The 22,938-nt window shown below is 48.5% G+C and overlaps 1 protein-coding gene and 1 pseudogene across 1 annotated transcript in view; one reads left to right on the forward strand and one right to left on the reverse strand.

The window, feature by feature from the left end:
• Positions 1-9,551, reverse strand: part of LOC137304194 (sorbin and SH3 domain-containing protein 1) — a 357,720-nt gene extending 348,169 nt beyond the window's left edge. Inside the window, exon 1 of the mRNA XM_067972736.1 lies at positions 9,502-9,551. The gene's annotated coding sequence lies outside the window, so the exon portion shown is untranslated. The remainder of the gene's footprint in view (positions 1-9,501) is intronic.
• Positions 1-22,938, forward strand: part of LOC137303934 (nucleolar protein 56 pseudogene) — a 43,659-nt pseudogene that overhangs the window by 6,121 nt on the left and 14,600 nt on the right.

Raw genomic sequence — 22,938 nt, forward strand, 5'->3', positions numbered from 1 at the left:
ACATTGCCTTTTTAGGACTTGGTTGTCCAACCTCCATATACAGGGTGCCAACTGGCTGCTCTTTGCCTGATTCTCTCCCAGTCGGGTCCTGTTCTTAATTGATTATGTATGTGTCTGCAGAGCATTCAGTGAAAAGTAAAAACAAAACTTCTAATTCAGGGAAAACGTTTATAGGTTGTAGATATTTGCAAAAAGAGAAATCGTGTTTCAGCAAAACATATGTTATTAAAAAAGGAAGTGAGGACGTTCCTTGTAAAGAGCATCGTCCAAGCCCTCAGGCCAGGGATCAGAACCCATAATCCAGGCTGACACTCCCAGTGCAGTACTGAGGGAGCACTGCACTGTCAGAGGGACAGTACTGAGGGAGCACTGCACTGTCAGAGGGACAGTACTGAGGGAGCAATGCACTGTCGGAGGGTTGGTACTGAGGGAGCACTGCACTGTCGGAGGGGCAGTACTGAGGGAGCACTGCACTGTCGGAGGGATAGTACTGAAGGAGCACTGCACTGTCGGAGGGTCAGTACTGAGGGAGCGCTGCACTGTCGGAGGGTCAGTACTGAGGGAGCACTGCACTGTCGGAGGGTCAGTACTGAGGGAGCGCTGCACTGTCGGAGGGTTGGTACTGAGGGAGCACTGCACTGTCGGAGGGTCGGTACTGAGGGAGCACTGCACTGTCGGAGGGTCGGTACTGAGGGACGTTCCTTGTAAAGAGCATCGTTCAAGCCCCAGGCCAGGGACTGGAACCCATAATCCAGGCTGACACTCCCAGTGCAGTACTGAGGGAGCACTGCACTGTCGGAGGGGCAGTACTGAGGGAGCACTGCACTGTCGGAGGGACAGTACTGAGGGAGCACTGCACTGTCGGAGGGACAGTACTGAGGGAGCATTGCACTGTTGGAGGGTCGGTACTGAGGGACGTTCCTTGTAAAGAGCATCGTCCAAGCCCCAGGCCCGGGACCAGAACCCATAATCCAGGCTGGCACTCCCAGTGCAGTACTGAGGGAGCACTGCACTGTCGGAGGGGCAGTACTGAGGGAGCACAGCACTGTTGGAGGGTCGGTACTGATGGAGCACTGCACTGCCGGAGGGACAATACTGAGGGAGCACTGTCGGAGGGTCAGTACTGATGGAGCACTGCACTGTCGGAGGGACAATACTGAGGGAGCACTGTCGGAGGGACAGTACTGAGGGAGTGCTGCACTGTCGGAGGGACAGTACTGAGGGAGCGCTGCACTGTCGGAGGGACAGTACTGAGGGAGCGCTGCACTGTCGGAGGGTCGGTACTGAGGGAGCACTGCACTGTTGGAGGGTCGGTACTGATGGAGCACTGCACTGTCGGAGGGACAATACTGAGGGAGCACTGTCGGAGGGTCAGTACTGATGGAGCACTGCACTGTCGGAGGGACAATACTGAGGGAGCACTGTCGGAGGGACAGTACTGAGGGAGTGCTGCACTGTCGGAGGGACAGTACTGAGGGAGCACTGCACTGTCGGAGGGTCGGTACTGAGGGAGCACTGCACTGTTGGAGGGTCAGTACTGATGGAGCGCTGCACTGTCGGAGGGACAATACTGAGGGAGCACTGTCGGAGGGACAGTACTGAGTGAGTGCTGCACTGTCGGAGGTGCTGACTTTTGGATGGACAGAGCGTAGAGAGGAAAATGAGGTGGGGGGATTGCACATCTTTAGCATAACTCTCCTGATTTTGCTTCCATTTAAATTTAATGAACAAAAAACTGCTTAGGTTCTGTTTCACAATCCCAAAGGCCTGATTTTCCTTTTTGCATTCCACCCACATGTTACTATTCAGGAGGATGTAAAAGACATTATTCAAAGAAGAGCACGGATCTCTTTCCGGTTTCCTGGGCAATATATATCCCCTAACATCACCAAAACAAATTAACTGGTCATTTATCAGATTGCTGTTAGTGCGAGCTTGCTGTGCGCAAATTGGTTGCCGCGTTTGCCTACATAACAACAGTGACTACACTTCAAAATAATTCATTGGCTGTATAGCACTTTGGGATGTTCATAAAATGTGAGAGGCGCTATATAAATGCAAGGACTTTATTTCCTTCAGTGGAGCTCCATTCCACAGCTCCCAGCCTCTTCACCAATCAGCCGCCATTTCCCAGTGCGCGTCACTCGAGCATAAAACTCCAGCTATACTGCGGGTTGCGAACAGTCTGCAAGATTATTCCACCAATGTTTTATCACAGCGGAACACAGCTTTGAAAAGGTAGTCCCACACAGTGAGCAATCGTTATAAGCTGCTGTGTAATTTGAGGGATTTTTTATACGAGATTTTAAAGTTATAACAAAACCCCCAGCACCAGTGCATTGCCTTTAGATTGCTAACTATTGGCAAGAACTATCTCTCCCCACTCTTACATTCCCCCACCCCACAAAGGTTTTAACTCTCTCTGGGGCAAGTTCCACAGTGTTCTGGTCACCCTCTGCTCCTTTACCCAAATGTCCAGCCTTCATGTGAGAGCCCAGACAATGAGAATTGGGAGACTATTCATCCATAGAATGCATCACAGCCAAGTCTTGTCCCATTGTCACCCAAAGTCCAGACTCATGTACTTCCCAGCAGAGGTCAGGAGCAGATTCCCCGGCTGATTTTCCTGCTGCCTAGTCCAGGATCTTTGAAGCCAATGTTCCAACTACTGCCCTAGCTGAGACCAGCTAACTCAGCACAGTTCTGGCATCAAACCCTTGGACCTTCCTGGGCTGAGAGTCTATGGGGTCGATTTTCACTGCCTTCGTCTGGCATTAACGGGGTGGTAACAGCCTCAAAATGGGGTCGGTCGCCTTCCTGCCCCGTTACCAGCGTCGATGCGACCGGCTCCATTTTGAAAGGGGTCTCCCGGTGGGTGTCCAGAGTGCCCGCCTGTTTCAGACGATAGGCCCCTTTCAACATGGAGATCAGGGTCCTGTCACGTAAATAGGACCCCGATTGCCATTTCAGGTAGGAACTGGTCTCTGCCCCGGGATCCCCTGCCCCCTCCTCCCTTCTCCCTCCCCCTCCCTCCCTCTCCCTCCCTTCACCCCTCCCCCCTCTCCCTCTCCCTCCCTTGCTCTCTCCCGCCCACCCAATCAGGTCGAGGTCTCAAAATCATGAGGGGAGGGGCCTCTTCGCCACGGGAACAGGCGGCCAATCAGAACGCTGTGCAGGTCGGTCACCCAAAAATCAAAATCGACCCCTTCGTGTTTCACAGGGCACTGCGTCTGAGCCAATCAGGGAGCTCTTTACAACCACAAGACATTTAACCACCAGTCAGAGGCCAGTACCAATATACATGCTCCCTTCCCCCTTACTCAGTGGCTATGTGAGCCGGCAGTATAACTGCGGCTGTCCCAGTTAAACAGGTGCCAGATACCATACCAGCCAGAGCAGTTTAGCTGGGTTGTTAGTTGCTAACCCCACTTTACGTCGGATATTTCACCACACAGCAACCTCCAACACACCCACTTGGCGAGATAGTTACTCTGGAGTCATACCTAGCACAAAGGAAGATGGTAGTGGTTGTTGGAGGCCAATCATCTCAGTCCCAGAGAATTGCTGCAGGAGTTCCTCAAGGCAGTGTCCTAGGCCCAACCATCTTCAGCTGCTTCATCAATGACCTTCCCTCCATCATAAGGTCAGAAATGGGGATGTTCGCTGATGATTGCACAGTGTTCAGTTCCATTCGCAGCCCCTCAGATAATGAAGCAGTCCGAGCCCGCATGTAGCAAGACCTGGACAACATCCAGGCTTGGGCTGATAAGTGGCAAGTAACATTTGCGCCAGACAAATGCCAGGCAATGACCATCTCCAACAAGAGAGAGTCTAACCACCTCCCCTTGACATTCATCGGCATTACCATCGCCGAATCCCCCACCATCAACATCCTGGGGGTCACCATTGACCAGAAACTAAACTGGACCAGCCATATAAATACTGTGGTTACAAGAGCAGGTCAGAGGCTGGGTATTCTGTGGCGAGTGACTCACCTCCTGACTCCCCAAAGCCTTTCCACCATCTACAAGGCACAAGTCAGGAGTGTGATGGAATACTCTCCACTTGCCTGGATGAGTGCAGCTCCAACACTACTCAAGAAGCTCGACACCATCCAAGATAAAGCAGCCCGTTTGATTAGCACCCCATCCACCACCCTAAACATTCACTCCCTTCACCACCGGCACACCGTGGCTGCAGTGTGTACCATCCACAGGATGCACTGCAGCAACTCGCCAAGGCTTCTTCGACAGCACCTCCCAAACCCGTGACCTCTACCACCTAGAAGGACAAGAGCAGCAGGTACATGGGAACAACACCACCTGCACGTTCCCCTCCCGACTTGGAAATATATCGCCGTTCCTTCATCATCGCTGGGTCAAAATCCTGGAACTCCCTTCCTAACAGCACTGTGGGAGAACCATCACCACACGGACTGCAGCGGATCAAGAAGGCGGCTCACCACCACCTTCTCAAGGGCAATTAGGGATGGGCAATAAATGCCGGCCTCGCCAGCGACGCCCACATCCCACGAATGAATAAAAAATAACTATACCTCAATGTTCATTTTATATACACACTCTGCATCTATTGTGTCACAGGAAAAGCTTCCTCAGGGCAGGATGACACCTCAGTAATTGTACATTGGCTTGAATAACCATCGGGATACTGCACAAAGAGACAATCTCAATCCTCCCCCATGTGGGCCTTGTTCGAGGACAGGGCCGTTTGAGACTCATGTGGTTGTAAAGCCTTCCTATACTGACTGCCAACGCTCATGTGCTAAGAATAGCCACTTGGGTGAGGTACTGGAGGCTGCAGATACCCTTGGCACTGCACCCAGATATGAAGTAGCACCCTCAGGGAAAGAGAGGAGAAAGCTGGAAAATCTAAAGCATCAACAGCCGATTACAGAACTCACTGAGGCTCCAGCAATCACAGGCCTTATAATCTACCGCAAATAAACGCAGTACTTAACTTAATCCTCATGAACAGTGATTATGCTTGAATATTTTTCTACTCTTAAAATTTCCTCTTCTCTCTTCAAGTTGCTAACTTTTTCTAGCCATGGAGTTAATGGGTACTGACTCTGGGGGGTACAGTTAATGGGTACTGACTCTGGGGGGTACAGTTAATGGGTACTGACTCTGGGGGGTACAGTTAATGGGTACTGACTCTGGGGGGTACAGTTAATGGGTACTGACTCTGGGGGGTACAGTTAATGGGTACTGACTCGGGGGGTACAGTTAATGGGTACTGACTCGGGGGGTACAGTTAATGGGTACTGACTCGGGGGGTACAGTTAATGGGTACTGACTCGGGGGGTACAGTTAATGGGTACTGACTCTGGGGGGTACAGTTAATGGGTACTGACTCTGGGGGGTACAGTTAATGGGTACTGACTCTGGGGGGTACAGTTAATGGGTACTGACTCTGGGGGGTACAGTTAATGGGTACTGACTCGGGGGGTACAGTTAATGGGTACTGACTCGGGGGGTACAGTTAATGGGTACTGACTCTGGCGGTACAGTTAATGGGTACTGACTCGGGGGGTACAGTTAATGGGTACTGACTCTGGGGGGGTACAGTTAATGGGTACTGACTCTGGGGGGTACAGTTAATGGGTACTGAATCTGGGGGGTACAGTTAATGGGTACTGATTCTGGGGGTACAGTTAATGGATACTGACTCTGGGGGTACAGTTAATGGGTACTGACTCTGGGGGTACAATTAATGGGTACTGACTCTGGGGAGTACAGGTAATGGGTACTGACTCTGGGGAGTACAGGTAATGGGTACTGACTCGGGGGGTACAGTTAATGAGTGCTGACTCTGGGGGTACAGTTAATGGGTACTGACTCTGGGGGTACAGTTAATGGTACTGATTCTGGGGGTACAGTTAATGGGTACTGACTCTGGGGGTACAGTTAATGGGTACTGACTCTGGGGGTACAGTTAATGGGTACTGACTCTGGGGGTACAGTTAATGGGTACTGACTCTGGGGGGGTACAGTTAATGGGTACTGATTCTGGGGGTACAGTTAATGGGTACTGATTCTGGGGGTACAGTTAATGGGTACTGAATCTGGGGGTACAATTAATGGGTACTGAATCTGGGGGGTACAGTTAATGGGTACTGATTCTGGGGGTACAGTTAATGGATACTGACTCTGGGGGGTACAGTTAATGGATACTGACTCTGGGGGGTACAGTTAATGGGTACTGACTCTGGGGGTACAGTTAATGGGTACTGATTCTTCCCAGAGGTACAGTTAATGGGTACTGATTTTGGGGGTAGAACATACGAACATACGAACTAAGAGCAGGAGTAGGCCATTCGGCCCCTCGAGCCTGCTCTGCCAGATTGTGACCTCAACCCTACTTTCCCGTTTACCTACTATAACCTTTGACTCCCATGTTAATCAGGAATCTATCTATCTCAGCCTTAAAAATATTCAATGACCCTGCCTCCACCTCTCTGGGGAAAGGAGTTCCACAGACTCTTGATCCTCTGAGAGAAAAAAATTTCTCCTCATCTCCGTCTGAAATGGGAGACCCTTTGGGCGCTAAATTGGGCCGTGTAGCGCCCGTTGTTTCGGCGCTTGGTATAGGAGTTAGCGCAGGTGCAGATATCGAACATTGGAATCATGTAAAGTCGGGAGAAAATGGCTTCAATCAATGTGCAATGCTAATTTAAAGTGATAGCCACCATCTTGGGACTCAATGCTCAACCCAACGCACAGTCTTAACCCAAGCCATCTAAACGTGTCTTAGAGTGCCTGGAGGACCCCCACCAGCGTTATTTAAAGGGACCATGCAGGATTTACAGGTTAGTGGCTGGATTATTGCCCCTGGCTGCCGAGACATTTGTAACTGTTTTTGGAGGTTTCCTAGACTTCAGTACTAGGACGTGGGGACATAGCCTAACATTTAGAGACAGGACGTGCAGGAATGAAGTTAGGAAATGCTTCTACACGCAAAGGGTGGGAGACGTTTGGAACGCTCTTCTGCAGATGGCAGTTGATGCTCGCTCACTTGTGATTAAAGTAATTGGTAGAAGGATTAGAGAGGAGCAGAGGAGAATATTTTTCACCCAGAGGGTGGTGAGGGTCTGGAACTCACTGCCTGAAAGGGTGGTAGAGGCAGAAACCCTCATCACATTTAAAAAGTACTTGGATATGCACTTGAAGTGCCGTAACCTACAGGGCTACGGACCAAGAGCTGGAAAGCGGGATTAGGCTGGATGCTTCTTTCTCGGCCGGCACAAACACGATGGGCCAAACGGCCTCCTCTTGTGCCGTAAATTTCTATGAAGCGATGACCTCTCTAAATCCCTCCGCCCCTCCACCTGCCTCTCCTCCTTTAAGACCCTCCTTAACACCCACCTCTTTGACGAAGCTTTTGGCCACCCCTCCTGATATCCCCTTCTCTGCCTCAGCAAGTATTTTTTTGCTTACGTTTCTGTGAAGCTCCTTGGGACATTTTTCTCTGTTAAAAGTGCAATATAAATCCCAATTGATGTTTACTCCGTAAGTGATACTGCCCACATGGCAGGAAGAAAATAGATTTCAGTCAATGTACAATGACAGGGGCATAAAGCTTCACTTTGAACATTTGTAACTGGTCGGGGACAGGGTTCCCATCGATTTTCCGCTACCTCTCATTAATAGTAACGATTATCACCTGCTCTCACCCTCAGGCTTGGCTATATTTTCCAGGAAGAAATCTAATGTCCCTGCTGGCACAAGCACCCTTCCCCATCCCCGCAGAGTGGTACTGCCAGCTCCTTAATGATGCTGCTGGGATAAAACCACAGATTGGATCAAACTATCCAATGCCAAAGGCTAATGTTAGTTTGCTCCCCAGAAAAACAGTTTGCTCTCCAGAATAAAACATTCTAAATCACACACTTCGATCGCTTTTAGTCCCAATAAATCGTATATTTTAATACAGAGCAACACACAGAAAAAAAAACTTTCTAATAATAGTCTGTAAATAATCAGAAGTTCACTTGTTTTATCAGAACTTCAGAGCTTATTGTTTTCTTGACTGGTAAATTTACTCTTTCTCTGCTGGTACTTTGCCTCTCTCTCTTCTGGTATTTGTCTCACTCTTGCTGCTGAAATTTTGCCTCTCGCTCTCTGCTGGTGTTTTGCCTCTCGCTCTCTGCTGGTGTTTTGCCTCTCGCTCTCTGCTGGTGTTTTGCCTCTCGCTCTCTGCTGGTGTTTTGCCTCTCGCTCTCTGCTGGTGTTTTGCCTCTCGCTCTCTGCTGGTGTTTTGCCTCTCGCTCTCTGCTGGTGTTTTGCCTCTCGCTCTCTGCTGGTGTTTTGCCTCTCGCTCTCTGCTGGTGTTTTGCCTCTCGCTCTCTGCTGGTGTTTTGCCTCTCGCTCTCTGCTGGTGTTTTGCCTCTCGCTCTCTGCTGGTGTTTTGCCTCTCGCTCTCTGCTGGTGTTTTGCCTCTCGCTCTCTGCTGGTGTTTTGCCTCTCGCTCTCTGCTGGTGTTTTGCCTCTCGCTCTCTGCTGGTGTTTTGCCTCTCGCTCTCTGCTGGTGTTTTGCCTCTCGCTCTCTGCTGGTGTTTTGCCTCTCGCTCTCTGCTGGTGTTTTGCCTCTCGCTCTCTGCTGGTGTTTTGCCTCTCGCTCTCTGCTGGTGTTTTGCCTCTCGCTCTCTGCTGGTGTTTTGCCTCTCGCTCTCTGCTGGTGTTTTGCCTCTCGCTCTCTGCTGGTGTTTTGCCTCTCGCTCTCTGCTGGTGTTTTGCCTCTCGCTCTCTGCTGGTGTTTTGCCTCTCGCTCTCTGCTGGTGTTTTGCCTCTCGCTCTCTGCTGGTGTTTTGCCCCTCGCTCTCTGCTGGTGTTTTGCCCCTCGCTCTCTGCTGGTGTTTTGCCCCTCGCTCTCTGCTGGTGTTTTGCCTCTCTCAGTACTTTGTGTTGTGGTGCACAGTGCAGTAGTAGATGCTGCTGACTTGGTAATTACATTATCCGCAGTCACAGAGTCAGTAATGGAATGGCCCTGCTGCTGCTTGCTCTGTTGTACACTCTCACTGTGAAACATTCCCTACGAGGATATCACGACAACTGTGAAAGCACATTCAGGACGTCAAAGAACACAGCCTCAGCACCCATCCGAGTCACAGCCCAAAATGTACCTTCAACACACACACTTCCTATCACCTTAAAAAGCCTCGAACGATTGTATTCCTACTGCCAGTATTAACACCAGGTTCATATTTACATTGAAATACTCCATTCGCAAACCGAATACTGTCATATTAGTGGACAGTTCATTTCTCTAAGTATCACAATTTAATGTAGATGCATTTTGTAATGATAGACTAAAAATTGACAGAGCAATATTATGGGCTTGTGAAGCCTGTGTAGTATTACTAATTATTGCAATAAGATGGTGCCTTGATAACCCTGTAGTGCAGAACGGACCTCGCACTGAGAATAAATAGAAAGGGAATCTGAAAATAAAAACCCAAAACACATGCATGTTTGTTCCTACCTGGTGAAGTAACAGACGGGATTGTGTATCTGACAGATGCAGCAGTCTGGTGCCTGCTCTCTGTTTACTGACATGAACAGGAGACTTTGCAAGAACATGCCGCATTTAGCCAATCAGGTAGAGGGTCCTCCCACTCATTATACTATAACTGGAATGGTCCATTGCTCTTCCCTGTGGTTGGCTGGTTTCTTGCAGCCTCCAAACCATTTCTTTCATCCAGTGAAAGAGATTGATAGAGGGCAAGAGCTCCTGAGTTTAACAGAAAACCTTTATAACATCGACAGCCTTCCTTCCTCTGTGTTCACCTTTAATTTAAACTGCAACTATCTTCAGCTCCTCTGAACTATTTCTCGAGTTTAACTTTTTAAGTCTCAAGTAGAAATTAAGAAGCTAACCAGACCATTTAAAGAGGTACTGTCGTCTTGAGGACATGTTTGGCCAAGATGTCTTTTTGGGTGTGAGGTAGGGTTGCCAATCTTCCAGGATTGCCCTGGAGTCTCCCGGAATTAAAGATTAATCTCCAGGAAAGAAAGAAAGACTTGAATTTATATCGCACCTTTCACGACCTCAAGGTGTCCCAAAGCACTTTACAACCAATGAAGTACTTTTGAAGTGTAGTCACTGTTGTGATGTAGGATAGATAGCAGACAATTTGCTCATGACAAGCTCCCACAAACAGCAATGTGATAACGACCAGATAATCTGTTTTAGTGATGTTGGTTGAGGGACAAATATTGGCCAGGACACCGGGGAGAACTCCCCTGCTCTTCTTCAAAACAGTGCGATGGGATCTTTTACATCCACCTGAGAGAGCAGACAGGGGCTCGGTTTAACTTCTCATCCAAAAGACGGCACCTCCGACAGTGCAGCACCCCCTCAGTACTGCACTGGGAGTCTCAGCCCTGGATTATGTGCTCAAGTCTCTGGAGTGGGAGTTGAACCCACAGACTCTTCTAACTCAGAGGCAAGCATGCTACCCACTGAGCCATGGCTGACACTGCTATGAGCAAGTCAGGAGAAAAATCATAGGGGCATTTAAAAAATTATGTATGTTTTTTCCCCCATTTTCTTTGAACATTTTTATTTAATAGTTATAAAAATATTGGAGATGAAAAAAAAACTGTTTGACTGGGTGAGGCAGTTAGAGGAGAGAGGTCGTATGATAAAACTTCCAGGCCAACCTTAGTGAGCAACCTTAGTGCGCTGTTGTCATCGTGGTCATTACAACTTCAGCTGTGTGAGATGTGGGGATGCATTTTGGTGATTCACCGTGGAGCAAGTGAGGAGGGCTTTCTTTCCATCAATGTCCACCCCCCACCGCACCAACCCCCCACCGCACCAACCCCCCACCGCACCAACCCCCCACCGCACCAACCCCCCACCGCACCAACCCCCCACCGCACCAACCCCCCACCGCACCAACCCCCCACCGCACCAACCCCCCACCGCACCAACCCCCCACCCCACCAACCCCCCACCCCACCAACCCCCCACCCCACCAACCCCCCACCGCACCAACCCCCCACCGCACCAACCCCCCACCCCACCAACCCCCCACCGCACCAACCCCCCACCGCACCAACCCCCCACCGCACCAACCCCCCACCCCACCAACCCCCCACCGCACCAACCCCCCACCGCACCAACCCCCCACCGCACCAACTCCCCACCGCACCAACCCCCCACCGCACCAACCCCCCACCGCACCAACCCCCCACCGCACCAACCCCCCACCCCACCAACCCCCCACCCCACCAACTCCCCACCCCACCAACTCCCCACCGCACCAACCCCCCACCGCACCAACCCCCCACCCCACCAACCCCCCACCCCACCAATCCCCCACCGCACCAACTCCCCACCCCACCAACCCCCCACCGCACCAACTCCCCACCCCACCAACCCCCCACCGCACCAACTCCCCACCCCACCAACCCCCCACCGCACCAACCCCCCACCGCACCAACTCCCCACCCCACCAACTCCCCACCCCACCAACCCCCCACCGCACCAACCCCCCACCGCACCAACCCCCCACCGCACCAACTCCCCACCGCACCAACTCCCCACCCCACCAACTCCCCACCCCACCAACTCCCCACCGCACCAACTCCCCACCGCACCAACTCCCCACCCCACCAACCCCCCACCGCACCAACCCCCCACCGCACCAACTCCCCACCGCACCAACTCCCCACCCCACCAACTCCCCACCCCACCAACTCCCCACCCCACCAACCCCCCACCGCACCAACTCCCCACCCCACCAACCCCCCACCGCACCAACTCCCCACCCCACCAACTCCCCACCGCACCAACTCCCCACCCCACCAACCCCCCACCGCACCAACTCCCCACCGCACCAACTCCCCACCCCACCAACTCCCCACCCCACCAACCCCCCACCGCACCAACTCCCCACCCCACCAACTCCCCACCCCACCAACTCCCCACCGCACCAACTCCCCACCGCACCAACTCCCCACCGCACCAACCCCCCACCGCACCAACTCCCCACCGCACCAACTCCCCACCGCACCAACCCCCCAACATTATTGAATCCGTTTTGCGTTCTGTTCAGAGTTCTTGGACGAATAGCCGTCCTTCAAGTGTGAGCGTCGTCAGTGAGCGTCAGCAGACTGTTCAACTGTGGAAGACATCACATAGAATCATAGAATTATAGAATCTTACAGCACAAAAAGGAGGCCATTCAGCCCATCATGCCTGTGCCGGCTCTTTGAAAGAACTATCTAATTAGTCTCACTCCCCTGCACTTTTCCCATTGCCTGTAAATTTTTCCTTTACAAGTATTTATCAACTATTACAGCAGTGGAAAGGGATGAGGGATCAAAAACAGAATCTATTTGGTTAGAATTAAACAATAATAGAGGAGCTATTACACTACTGGGTATGTACTATTGGCCACCAAATAGTAGGAAGGATATAGAGGAGCAAATTTGCAGACAAATTACAGAAAGATGCAAGAACATTAGAGTAATGATAATGGGGGACTCCAATTATCCCAATATAGACTGGGACGGTAACAGTGTAAAGGGGAAAGAAGGGGAGGAATTTCTGAAATCAAGAGAACATTCTGTGTTTACAGCCCAACGAGGAAGGAGACAGTGCTGGACCTAGTTCTGGGGAAGGAAATGGGGTAAGTGAAACATGTTTCATTGGGGGAGCATTTGAGGAACAGTGATCATAATATCATTAGGATTAGAATAGTTATGGAAAAGAACAAGGAACAATCAAATGTGAAAATACTTAACTGGAGGAGGGCTAATTTCATTGAATTAAAAAGGGATCTTGTCCTGGTGGATTGGAATCAAAAATTGGTAGGCAAAACAATAATTGAACAATGGGAGGCCTTTAAGGAGGGGATGATTCAGGTACAGAGCAGACACATCCCTATAAGGGGGAAAGGAAGGGCATCCAAAGCTAGAGCTCCCTGGATTACTGAAGATATAGAGATTAAAATGAACCAGAAAAAGGAGGCTTATGACAAATGTAAGGTTCATAATACAGTACAGAACCAGGATGAATACAGAAAGTACAGAAGAGATCTAAAACAGGAAAGAAGAGGGGCAAAGAGAGAAAGAAGAGGGGCAAAGAGAGAAAGAAGAGGGGCAAAGAGAGAAAGAAGAGGGGCAAAGAGAGAAAGAAGAGGGGCAAAGAGAGAAAGAAGAGGGGCAAAGAGAGAAAGAAGAGGGGCAAAGAGAGAAAGAAGAGGGGCAAAGAGAGAAAGAAGAGGGGCAAAGAGAGAGTGGGAGAACAGATTAGCGGCTAACATAAAATGGAACCCGAAATTCTTTTAATGTCGGTGGTCGGGAAACTTTTAGAGACAATAATCCTGGACAAAATTAATTGGCACTTGGAAAAGTCTGGGCTAATAAACAAAAGTGAGCACAGATTTGTCAAAGGAAAATCATTTTTGACTAACGTGATTGTGTTCTTTGATGAAGTCACAGAGAGGGTTGATGAGGGCTGTGAGGTTTATGTTGTGCATATGGACTTTCAAAAGGAATTTGATAAAGTACCACATAATAGACTTGTAAGCAAAATTAAAGCCAATGGGATTAAAGGGACAGTGGCAGCATGGATACAAAATTAGCTAAAGGACAGAAAGCAGAGAGTAGTGGTGAACGGTTGTTTTTCAGACTGGAGGGAAGTATACAGTGGTGTTCCCCAGGGGTCAGTATTAGGACCACTGCTCTTTTTTTTTATATATTAATGACCTGGACTTGGGTATACAGGGTATAATTTCAAAGTTTGCAGATAACACGAAATTCAGAAATGTAATAAACAATGAGGAGGATAGTAACAGACTTCAGGAGGACATAGACAGACTGATGAAATGGGCAGACTATGGCAGATGAAATTTAATGCAGAGAAGTGTGAAGTGATACATTTTGGTAGGAAAAATGAGGAGAGGCAATATAAACTAAATGGTACTATTTCAAAGGGAGTGTAGGAACAGAGAGACCTGGGGGTGTATGTACACAAATCTTTGAAGGTGGCAGGACAAGTTGAGAACGCTGTTAAAAAGCATAAGGAATCCTAGGCTTTTTGAGTGGAAGCAAGGAAGTTGTGCTAAACCTTTATAAAACACCGGTTAGGTATTGTGTTCAATTCTGGGCAGCACACTTTAGGAAAGATGTCAAGGCCTTAGAGAGGGTGCAGAAGAGATTTACTAGAATGGTGCCAGGGATGAGGGACTTTAGTTATATGGAGAGACTGGAGAAGCTGGGGTTGTTCTCCTTAGAACAGCGAAGGTTAAGGGGAGATTTGATAGAGGATCAAAATCACACAAATGTGTGCGGATGACTCAAAGATTGGCCGTGTGGTTGATAGTGAGGAGGAAAGCTGTAGATTGCAGGAAGATATCAATGGACTGGTCAGGTGGGCAGAAAAGTGGCAAATGGAATTCAATCTGGAGAAGTGTGAGGTAATGCATTTGGGGAAAGCAAACAAGGCAAGGGAGTATACAATAAATGGAAGGATACTGAGAATTGTAGAGGAAGTGAGAGACCTTGGAGTGTACATCCACATATCCCTGAAGGTAGCAGGACAGGTAGATAAGGTGGTTAAGAAAGCATATGGAATGCTTCCCTTTATTAGCCGAGGCATAGAATATAAAAGCAGGGATGTTATGCTGGAACTGTATAAAACACTAGTTAGGCCACAGCTTGAGTACTGTGTACAGTTCTGGTCACCACATTACAGGAAGGATGTAATTGCACTAGAGAGGGTACAGAGGAGATTTACGAGGATGTTGCCAGGACTGGAGAATTTTAGCTATGATGACAGATTGGATAGGCTGGGGTTGTTTTCCTTGGAACAGAGGAGGCTGAGGGGTAATTTGATTGAGGTGTACAAAATTGTGAGGGGCTTAGATAGAGTGGATAGGAAAGACCTATTTCCCTTAGCAGAGGGGTCCATAACCAGGGGGCATAAATTTAAAGTAATTGGTAGAAGGATTAGAGCAGAAATATGGACATTTTTTCACCCAGAGGGTAGTGGGTGTCTGGAACTCACTGCCTGAGAGGGTGGGAGAGGCAGAAACCCTCAACTCATTTAAAAAATACCTGGATGTGCACCTGAAGAGCCGTGACCCGCAGGGCTATGGACCAAATGCGGGAAAGTGGGATTTGGCTGGGTAGCTCATTTCTCAGCCAGCGCAGACACAATGGGCCGAATGGCCTCCTTCTGTGCCGTGAATTTTCTATGATTCTGTAAGTAAGGAGAAACTGTTTCCAGTTGCAGAAAGGTCGGTAACCAAAAGCACAGATTTAAGGTGATCGTCAAAAGAGCCAGAGGTGACATGAGGAAACGTTTTTTTATGCAGCAACTTGTTGTGACCTGGAATGCACTGCCTGAAAGGATAGTGGAAGCAGATTCAATAGTAACTTTCAAAATAGAATTTGATAAATACTTCAAGGGAGAAAATGTACAGGCTTATGGGGAAAGAGTAGGGGAATGAGACTAATTGGATAGCTCTTTCAAAGAGCCAGCACAGGCAGGGTGGGCTGAATGGCCTCCTTCTGTGCTGCATGCTTCTATGATCACAGCAATTCACCCCCACGAGAAGATTTTTTTTTGTGAAAGTGATGGCCCAAGACTGGTAAATAGCTGCTGGCTTGTCCTCACTGTTCCTTGGATTTCCATCTCTGTGGTGCTGGTGGTTACTAGCACTGTATTGTGGGAGTGCTCACTCATCCCAACAGCACTCAGTCTCACTGCCATTTATTTCCTTCCGTTTTTAAGAAAACATTTGGAAAATCGAGACTATTATGTTTTCCTTTTCATGTCGTGTACCTTTAAGAAGTGCAGGCAATTGGCACTAGCTTAGTGGTATAAACTGGGCGACATGGACATGTTGGGCCGAAGGGCCTGTTTCCATGTTGTACCTTTAAGAATGCCAATTTTGAGAAATTGTGTGGTTATATTTACTTTCGGCCCAATTCTCTCTCCTGCTTTCCTGAAGGTGCTGACACGTGTTAGTGTGCTGGTGCTTCAGAATGTTTCAGCTGGGACCCTGTGTGGGCCCCCCGTGACGGGCTCCAGAGTCCCTGGGCCGGAGAGAAATTTTAAAAATCATGCAGCCAGGATTTCTGCTTCTGATCACTATCAAGAGTCCCACTGGAAAGTGCACACGGGTGGAGAGGTGGTGGGGATGAATTGGGAATGGATGTGATGTGATCCTTCTGTTAGAGATGGGATAAACATGTATGTTCTTATAATTTACCCCTCAAATCAATAGGGGTTACAACATTGAATGTCAGATATCACATTTTTATTAAGCATACAGTAATTAACGGCAGTACTTACGACAAAATCTTACGAGTTAGACCATAAGAGATAGGAGCAGGAGTAGGCCATTCGGCCCCACGAGCCTGCTCCGCCATTTAATGAGTTCATGGCTGATCTGATTTTTACCTCAACTCCACTTTCCCGCCCTTTCCCCCATGTCCTTTGACTCCCTCGCTGATCAAAAATTTGTCTAACTCAGCCTTGAATATATTCAATTACTCAGCCTCCAGAGCTTTTTGGGGTAAAGAATTCCAAAGATTCACGACCCTCTGGGAGAAGAAATTCCTCCTCATTTCCGTCTTAAATGGGCGACCCCTTATTCTGAGACTATGCCCCCTAGTTTTAGATTCCCCCATGAGGGGTAACATCCTCTCAGCATCTACCATATCGAGTCCGCTCAGAATCTTGTATGTTTCAATAAAAGTTTTAGCCGCAGAATTCAAACGTGTTACAGTTCCGAGCTCAGCTTTACAGGTTGATCTGACCTTAAATCAAATTCGAAAGCATCAGTTCCAACATCCACTTTTTAGAGGCTGGGTATTCTGCGGCGAGTGACTCACCTCCTGACTCCACAAAGCCTTTCCACCATCAACAAGGCACAAGTCAGGAGTGTGATGGAATACTGTCCACTTGCCTGGATGAGTGCAGCTCCAACAACACTGAAGAAGCTCGACACCATCCAGGACAAAGCAGCCCGCTTGATTGGCACCCCATCCACCACCCTAAACATTCACTCCCTTCACCACCGGTGCACAGTGGCTGCAGTGTGTACCATCCACAGGATGCACTGCAACAACTCGCCAAGGCTTCTTCAACAGCACCTCCCAAACCCGCGACCTCTACCACCTAGAAGGACAAGAGCAGCAGGCACATGGGAACAACACCACCTGCACATTCCCCTCCAAGTCACACACCATCCTGACTTGGAAATATATCGCCGTTCCTTCATCGTCGTTGGGTCAAAATCCTGGAACTCCCTTCCTAACAGCACTGTGGGAGAACCTTCACCACACGGACTGCAGCGGTTCAAGAAGGCGGCTCACCACCACCTTCTCAAGGGCAATTAGGGATGGGCAATAAATGCCGGCCTTGCCAGCGATGCCCACATCCCATGAACGAATGAAAAAAAAACCTTTTTCTCACCCCTTCTGTGTGATAATTCACTTTTTTCATATTATGTATCATTCAACACAGCTTGGATTATGCATTGTCCTTGCAGCCACAGATCTGTAGCTCCTTTTACTTGACTCACACTCCCTAACTTTGCAGCTCCAGGACTTGTCTTTCCAGGCAGTAAAGCTTCAAGAGCTCCATTCTAATGAATGAACAAAACGAGCTTTCCTGCCTGTCCTGTGTCCGTGCTGGACCCTTTCTTACCCATGTCCCCTATTAACTTTTCTTATTAAGCCAATGGTTACAACATGAGAACTGCTGTATGCCTCTAACCATTTTAAGATATTACAATTTAAGAATCATAACTTAACAAACAAAAGCTATAAACTAACATTACTACAATATAAAGAAAAATCAGTAGCAGTCTTACATTAACACACATCAAGTCAGTCTGATTAACCCTTTCCTTACACTTCCACCAGCTGAATAGCTTGTTCGTACTCATTGCGTGAGCTCCCACGTGAAGAATGGCCACATAGGGGAGGGGATGAAGGGCAGCCAATTCCCGAGGAATTATAACCCCAGAGTCAGCACCTTCAGGAGAGGCGATGAAACCATAGCTGTCTTATAAACTGGATAGCCAGGTGGAGAAGGATAGAATATTAGAGTCTTCAGTTGCTTCAAGCCTTTATTCACAGAAATCCACATTGCCGACACCACACCCTCACTCAGCTCTCATATAAATGGATACAAGTGAGTTCCCAATTGATACGCACCACCTGGATACAATTAACACTAATTGATATAAATCACATGGATACAATTAACAATCTGTCCCACGAGAAGGATAAATGACGTGATGTTAAATTAAAAGAGCTGAATGGCTCCGTGGCAAATGTTCCATTTTGCTGTGTGTAACCTTAAAGATAAAGTCTTTTATTAACCTGTCCTCGCTTGACATATTGAACGCTGTGCAGTTAATGAGTAATGGTCTTTGTCCCTGAGGCTGGTGGGCCTGGGAGCGTGGTTCTCTGGCGCACTGGTAGCGAGCAGGCGGAGGGACAGAATTTGGTGCAGAACCCAGAACCCCCGCTTCAGCCTCATCAACCCATCCGAGCACTTTCAGGGGTGGGGTTAATACACCCACTCGTGCTTGGCAGATGCCTCACAGTGTACTTTAAAGGAGGAAAGCACTTCATACAACATATCTTTCCCATTTACCCTCCTTAGATACTTCCTGTACCCAACATTGCTAGGCCGTGGTTTGGAGGGAGGGTAAGTTTAAAAATTCAAAGATCATCCAACCCAGAGGAAGAAGCTAGCAAGAAGTTTTTTATTTCTTCCTCTTTTGCCTCCCAGAGCCTGTGAGGTTCCCCCACCCCCTCAGGCTAGGTGCCCGCCCACAATATTTAAATTAACCTGACCCCAGGATTCCAGACAGGGGAAGGGATGTCGGCCTTGGACTTTAACTTTGCTCATAAAGTGAAAATAGAACCCAGGAGCTTCCAGATTGAATTCCCGGTCTACACTGAGTAAACTGGTGTCAGGCATGTGGCTGATGGGGTGCAGCAGTGGACTCAGGACACATGGGTTAGGGAGGGAAAAATCAGCCCCGGGTTAGCAGGGAGTGAACAATTGTACAACCTGTCAGATTAGAACCATCCTAAAGTGGCCGACAATCATCTTTAACAATGGGGACCCTTTTGTCAGACCCGTCCTGGACCGGTGATGTTACTTCCAATCTTGTGCTGTATTTACATCGTTGAAATGGGGACCACATTCAGGAAGGTGGGTCGGGGGGCGATTGTTCCGACTGAACATTCACACTATAGTAGCTGCAGTATAAGATATAGAAACACTCTGCTAACAAGGGTGAACAAGTGACCAAATGGTCGCACACTAACTCACACTCAAGTGTAAGGAACAGAAGAACATTAGGAATAGTAGAAGGCCATTCAGCTCCTCGAGCCTGTTCCACATTCAATTAGTTCATGGCTGATCTGTACCTCAACTCCAGCCTTTGCTCCATATCCCCTGATACTCTTACCCAACAAAAATCTAGCGATCTCAGTCTTGAAAGCTCCAATTGTCCCAGCATCCACAGCCTTTTGGGGGGAGAGTTCCAAATTTCTACTACCTTCTGTGTGATAAGGTGCAACCTGATTTCCCTCCTGAATGGTCTAGCTCTAATTTTAAGATTATGCCCCCACCAGAGGACATAGTTTCTCCATATCCACCCTTTCAACTAATCAAATTTAGAGAGGATAAAACCCCTAGTCCGGATGGATTGCATCCGTGCATATTAAAAGCAGTTAGGGAAGAGATAGCAGAGGCACTATTACATAGATATAAAAATTCATTAGAAAAGGGAATAGTGCCAGAGCACTGGCGGAGAGGTAATGTGATTCCGATATTTAAAATGGGAGATAGAACCAGTCCAGAGAACTATAGACCAATAAGCTGAACGTCGGTGGAAGGAAAGATAATGGAATACTTACTCAAGGATGTAATAGAGAAACATCGAGAAATCGAAAATATAATAAAGAACAGTCAAAACGGATTTCAAAAGGGAAGGTCATGCTTGACCAACCTTACTGAATTCTTTGAAGAAGTAACAGAAAGGGTGTTGCAGTAGATGTAATACAATTGGATTTTCAAAAGGCATTCGATGAGGTACCACATAGTAGATTCATGATTTAAGTTCAGAGCATGTGGAGTCAGGGGACAAGTACCAGAATGGATAGCAAGCTGGCTACAAAACAGAAAACAGAGAGTCGGGGTTAAAGGTAGTTACTCAGACTGGCAAAAGATGGGAAGTGGTGTTCCACAAGGATCGGTGCTGGGACCACTGTTGTTCAACATTTACATAAACGATTTGGACGCGGGAATTGGAAGTACAATTTCAAAATTTGCAGACGACACCAAATTGGGGGGCATAATTAATAGTGAGGAGGACTGTGACAAAATACAGGAAGACATTAATAAACTTGCAGAATGGGCTGTAATTGGCAAATGAATTTCAATATAGATAAGTGCAAAAGTGCAAAAGACAAGGCTGAAGCGTTTGCAACCATCTTCAGCCAGAAGTGTCGAGTGGATGATCCATCTCGGCCTCCTCCCGATATCCCCACCATCACGGAAGCCAGTCTTCAGCCAATTCGATTCACTCCACGTGATATCAAGAAACGGCTGAGTGCACTGGATACATCAAAGGCTATGGGCCCCGACAACATCCCAGCTGTAGTGCTGAAGACTTGTGCTCCAGAACTAGCTGCGCCTCTAGCCAAGCTGTTCCAGTACAGCTACAACACTGGCATCTACCTGGCAATGTGGAAAATTGCCCAGGTATGTCCTGTCCACAAAAAGCAGGACAAATGCAATCCGGCCAATTACTGCCCCATCAGTCTACTCTCAATCATCAGCAAAATGATGGAAGGTGTCGTCGACAGTGCTATCAAGCGGCACTTACTCACCAATAACCTGCTTGCCGATGCTCAGTTTGGGTTGCGCCAGGACCACTCGGCTCCAGACCTCATTACAGCCTTGGTCCAAACATGGACAAAAGAGCTGAATTCCAGAGGTGAGGTGAGAGTGACTGCCCTTGACATCAAGGCAGCATTTGACCGAGTGTGGCACCAAGGAGCCCGAGTAAAATTGAAGTCAATGGGAATCAGGGGGAAAACTCTCCAGTGGCTGGAGTCATACCTAGCACAAAGGAAGATGGTAGTGGTTGTTGGAGGCCAGTCATCTCAGCCCCAGGACATTGCTGCAGGAGTTCCTCAGGGCAGTGTCCTAGGCCCAACCATCTTCAGCTGCTTCATCAATGACCTTCCCTCCATCACAAGGTCAGAAATGGGGATGTTCGCTGATGACTGCACAGTGTTCAGTTCCATTCGCAACCCCTCAAATAATGAAGCAGTCCGAGCCCGCATGCAGCAAGACCTGGACTGATAAGTGGCAAGTAACATTCGCGCAGGATAAGTGCCAGGCAATGACCATCTCCAACAAGAGAGCATCTAACCACCTCCCCTTGACATTCAACGGCATTGCCATCGCTGAATCCCCCACCATCAACATCCTGGGGGTCACCATTGACCAGAAACTTAACTGGACCAGCCATATAAATACTGTGGCTACGAGAGCAGGTCAGAGGCTGGGTATTCTGTGGCGAGTGACTCACCTCCTGACTCCCCAAAGCCTTTCCACCATCTACAAGGCACAAGTCAGGAGTGTGATGGAATACTCTCCACTTGCCTGGATGAGTGCAGCTCCAACAACACTCAAGAAGCTCGACACCATCCAAGATAAAGCAGCCTGCTTGATTGGCACCCCATCCACCACCCTAAACATTCACTCCCTTCACCACCAGTGCACTGTGGCTGCAGTGTGTACCATCCACAGGATGCACTGCAGCAACTCGCCAAGGCTTCTTCGACAGCACCTCCCAAACCCGCAACCTCTACCACCTAGAAGGATAAGAGCAGCAGGCACATGGGAACAACACTACCTGCACGCTCCCCTCCAAGTCACACACCATCCCGACTTGGAAATATATCGCCGTTCCTTCATTGTCGCTGGGTCAAAATCCTGGAACTCCCTTCCTAACAGCACTGTGGGAGAACCGTCACCACATGGACTGCAGCGGTTCAAGAAGGCGGCTCACCACCACCTTCTCAAGGGCAATTAGGGATGGGCAATAAATGCTGGCCTCGCCAGCGATGCCCACATCCTGTGAATGAATTAAAAAAAAGTGTGAGGTATTTCATTTTGGTAGGAAGAATAAGGGGGCCATATTCTGCTTGGTTAATAAGTGACTAAATGGGGTAGAGGAGCAGAGGGATCTTGGGGTACAGATACACAAATCACTAAAAGTAGCAATGCAGGTTAATAAGGCCATAAAAAAGCAAGCCAAGCACTGGGGTTCATTTCTGGAGGGATAGAATTGAAAAGCAGAGAAGCTATGCAAAACTTGTATAGGACCTTGGTTGGACCACACTTGGAGTACTGTGAACAGTTCTAGGAACATGGAAACATAGGAACAGGAGTAGGCCATTCAGCCCCTCGTGCCTGCTCCGCCATTTGATAAGATCATGGCTGATCTGTGATCTAACTCCATATACCTGCCTTTGGCCCATATCCCTTAATACCTTTGGTTGCCAAAAAGCTATCTATCTCAGATTTAAATTTAGCAATTGAGCTAGTGTCAATTGCCGTTTGCGGAAGAGAGTTCCAAACTTCTACCACCCTTTGTATGTAGAAATGTTTTCTAATCTCGCTCCTGGAAGGTCTGGCTCTAATTTTTAGACTGTGCCCCCTATTCCTAGAATCCCCAACCAGCGGAAATAGTTTCTCTCTATCCACCCTATCTGTTCCCCTTAATATCTTATAAACTTCGATCAGATCACCCCTTAACCTTCGAAACTCCAGAGAATACAACCCCAATTTGTGTAATCTCGCCTTGTAACTTAACCCTTGAAGTCCGGGTATCATTCTAGTAAACCTGCACTCCCT

This window comes from Heptranchias perlo, chromosome 36, assembly GCF_035084215.1.
Source record: "Heptranchias perlo isolate sHepPer1 chromosome 36, sHepPer1.hap1, whole genome shotgun sequence".
Lineage (NCBI taxonomy): Eukaryota > Metazoa > Chordata > Chondrichthyes > Hexanchiformes > Hexanchidae > Heptranchias > Heptranchias perlo.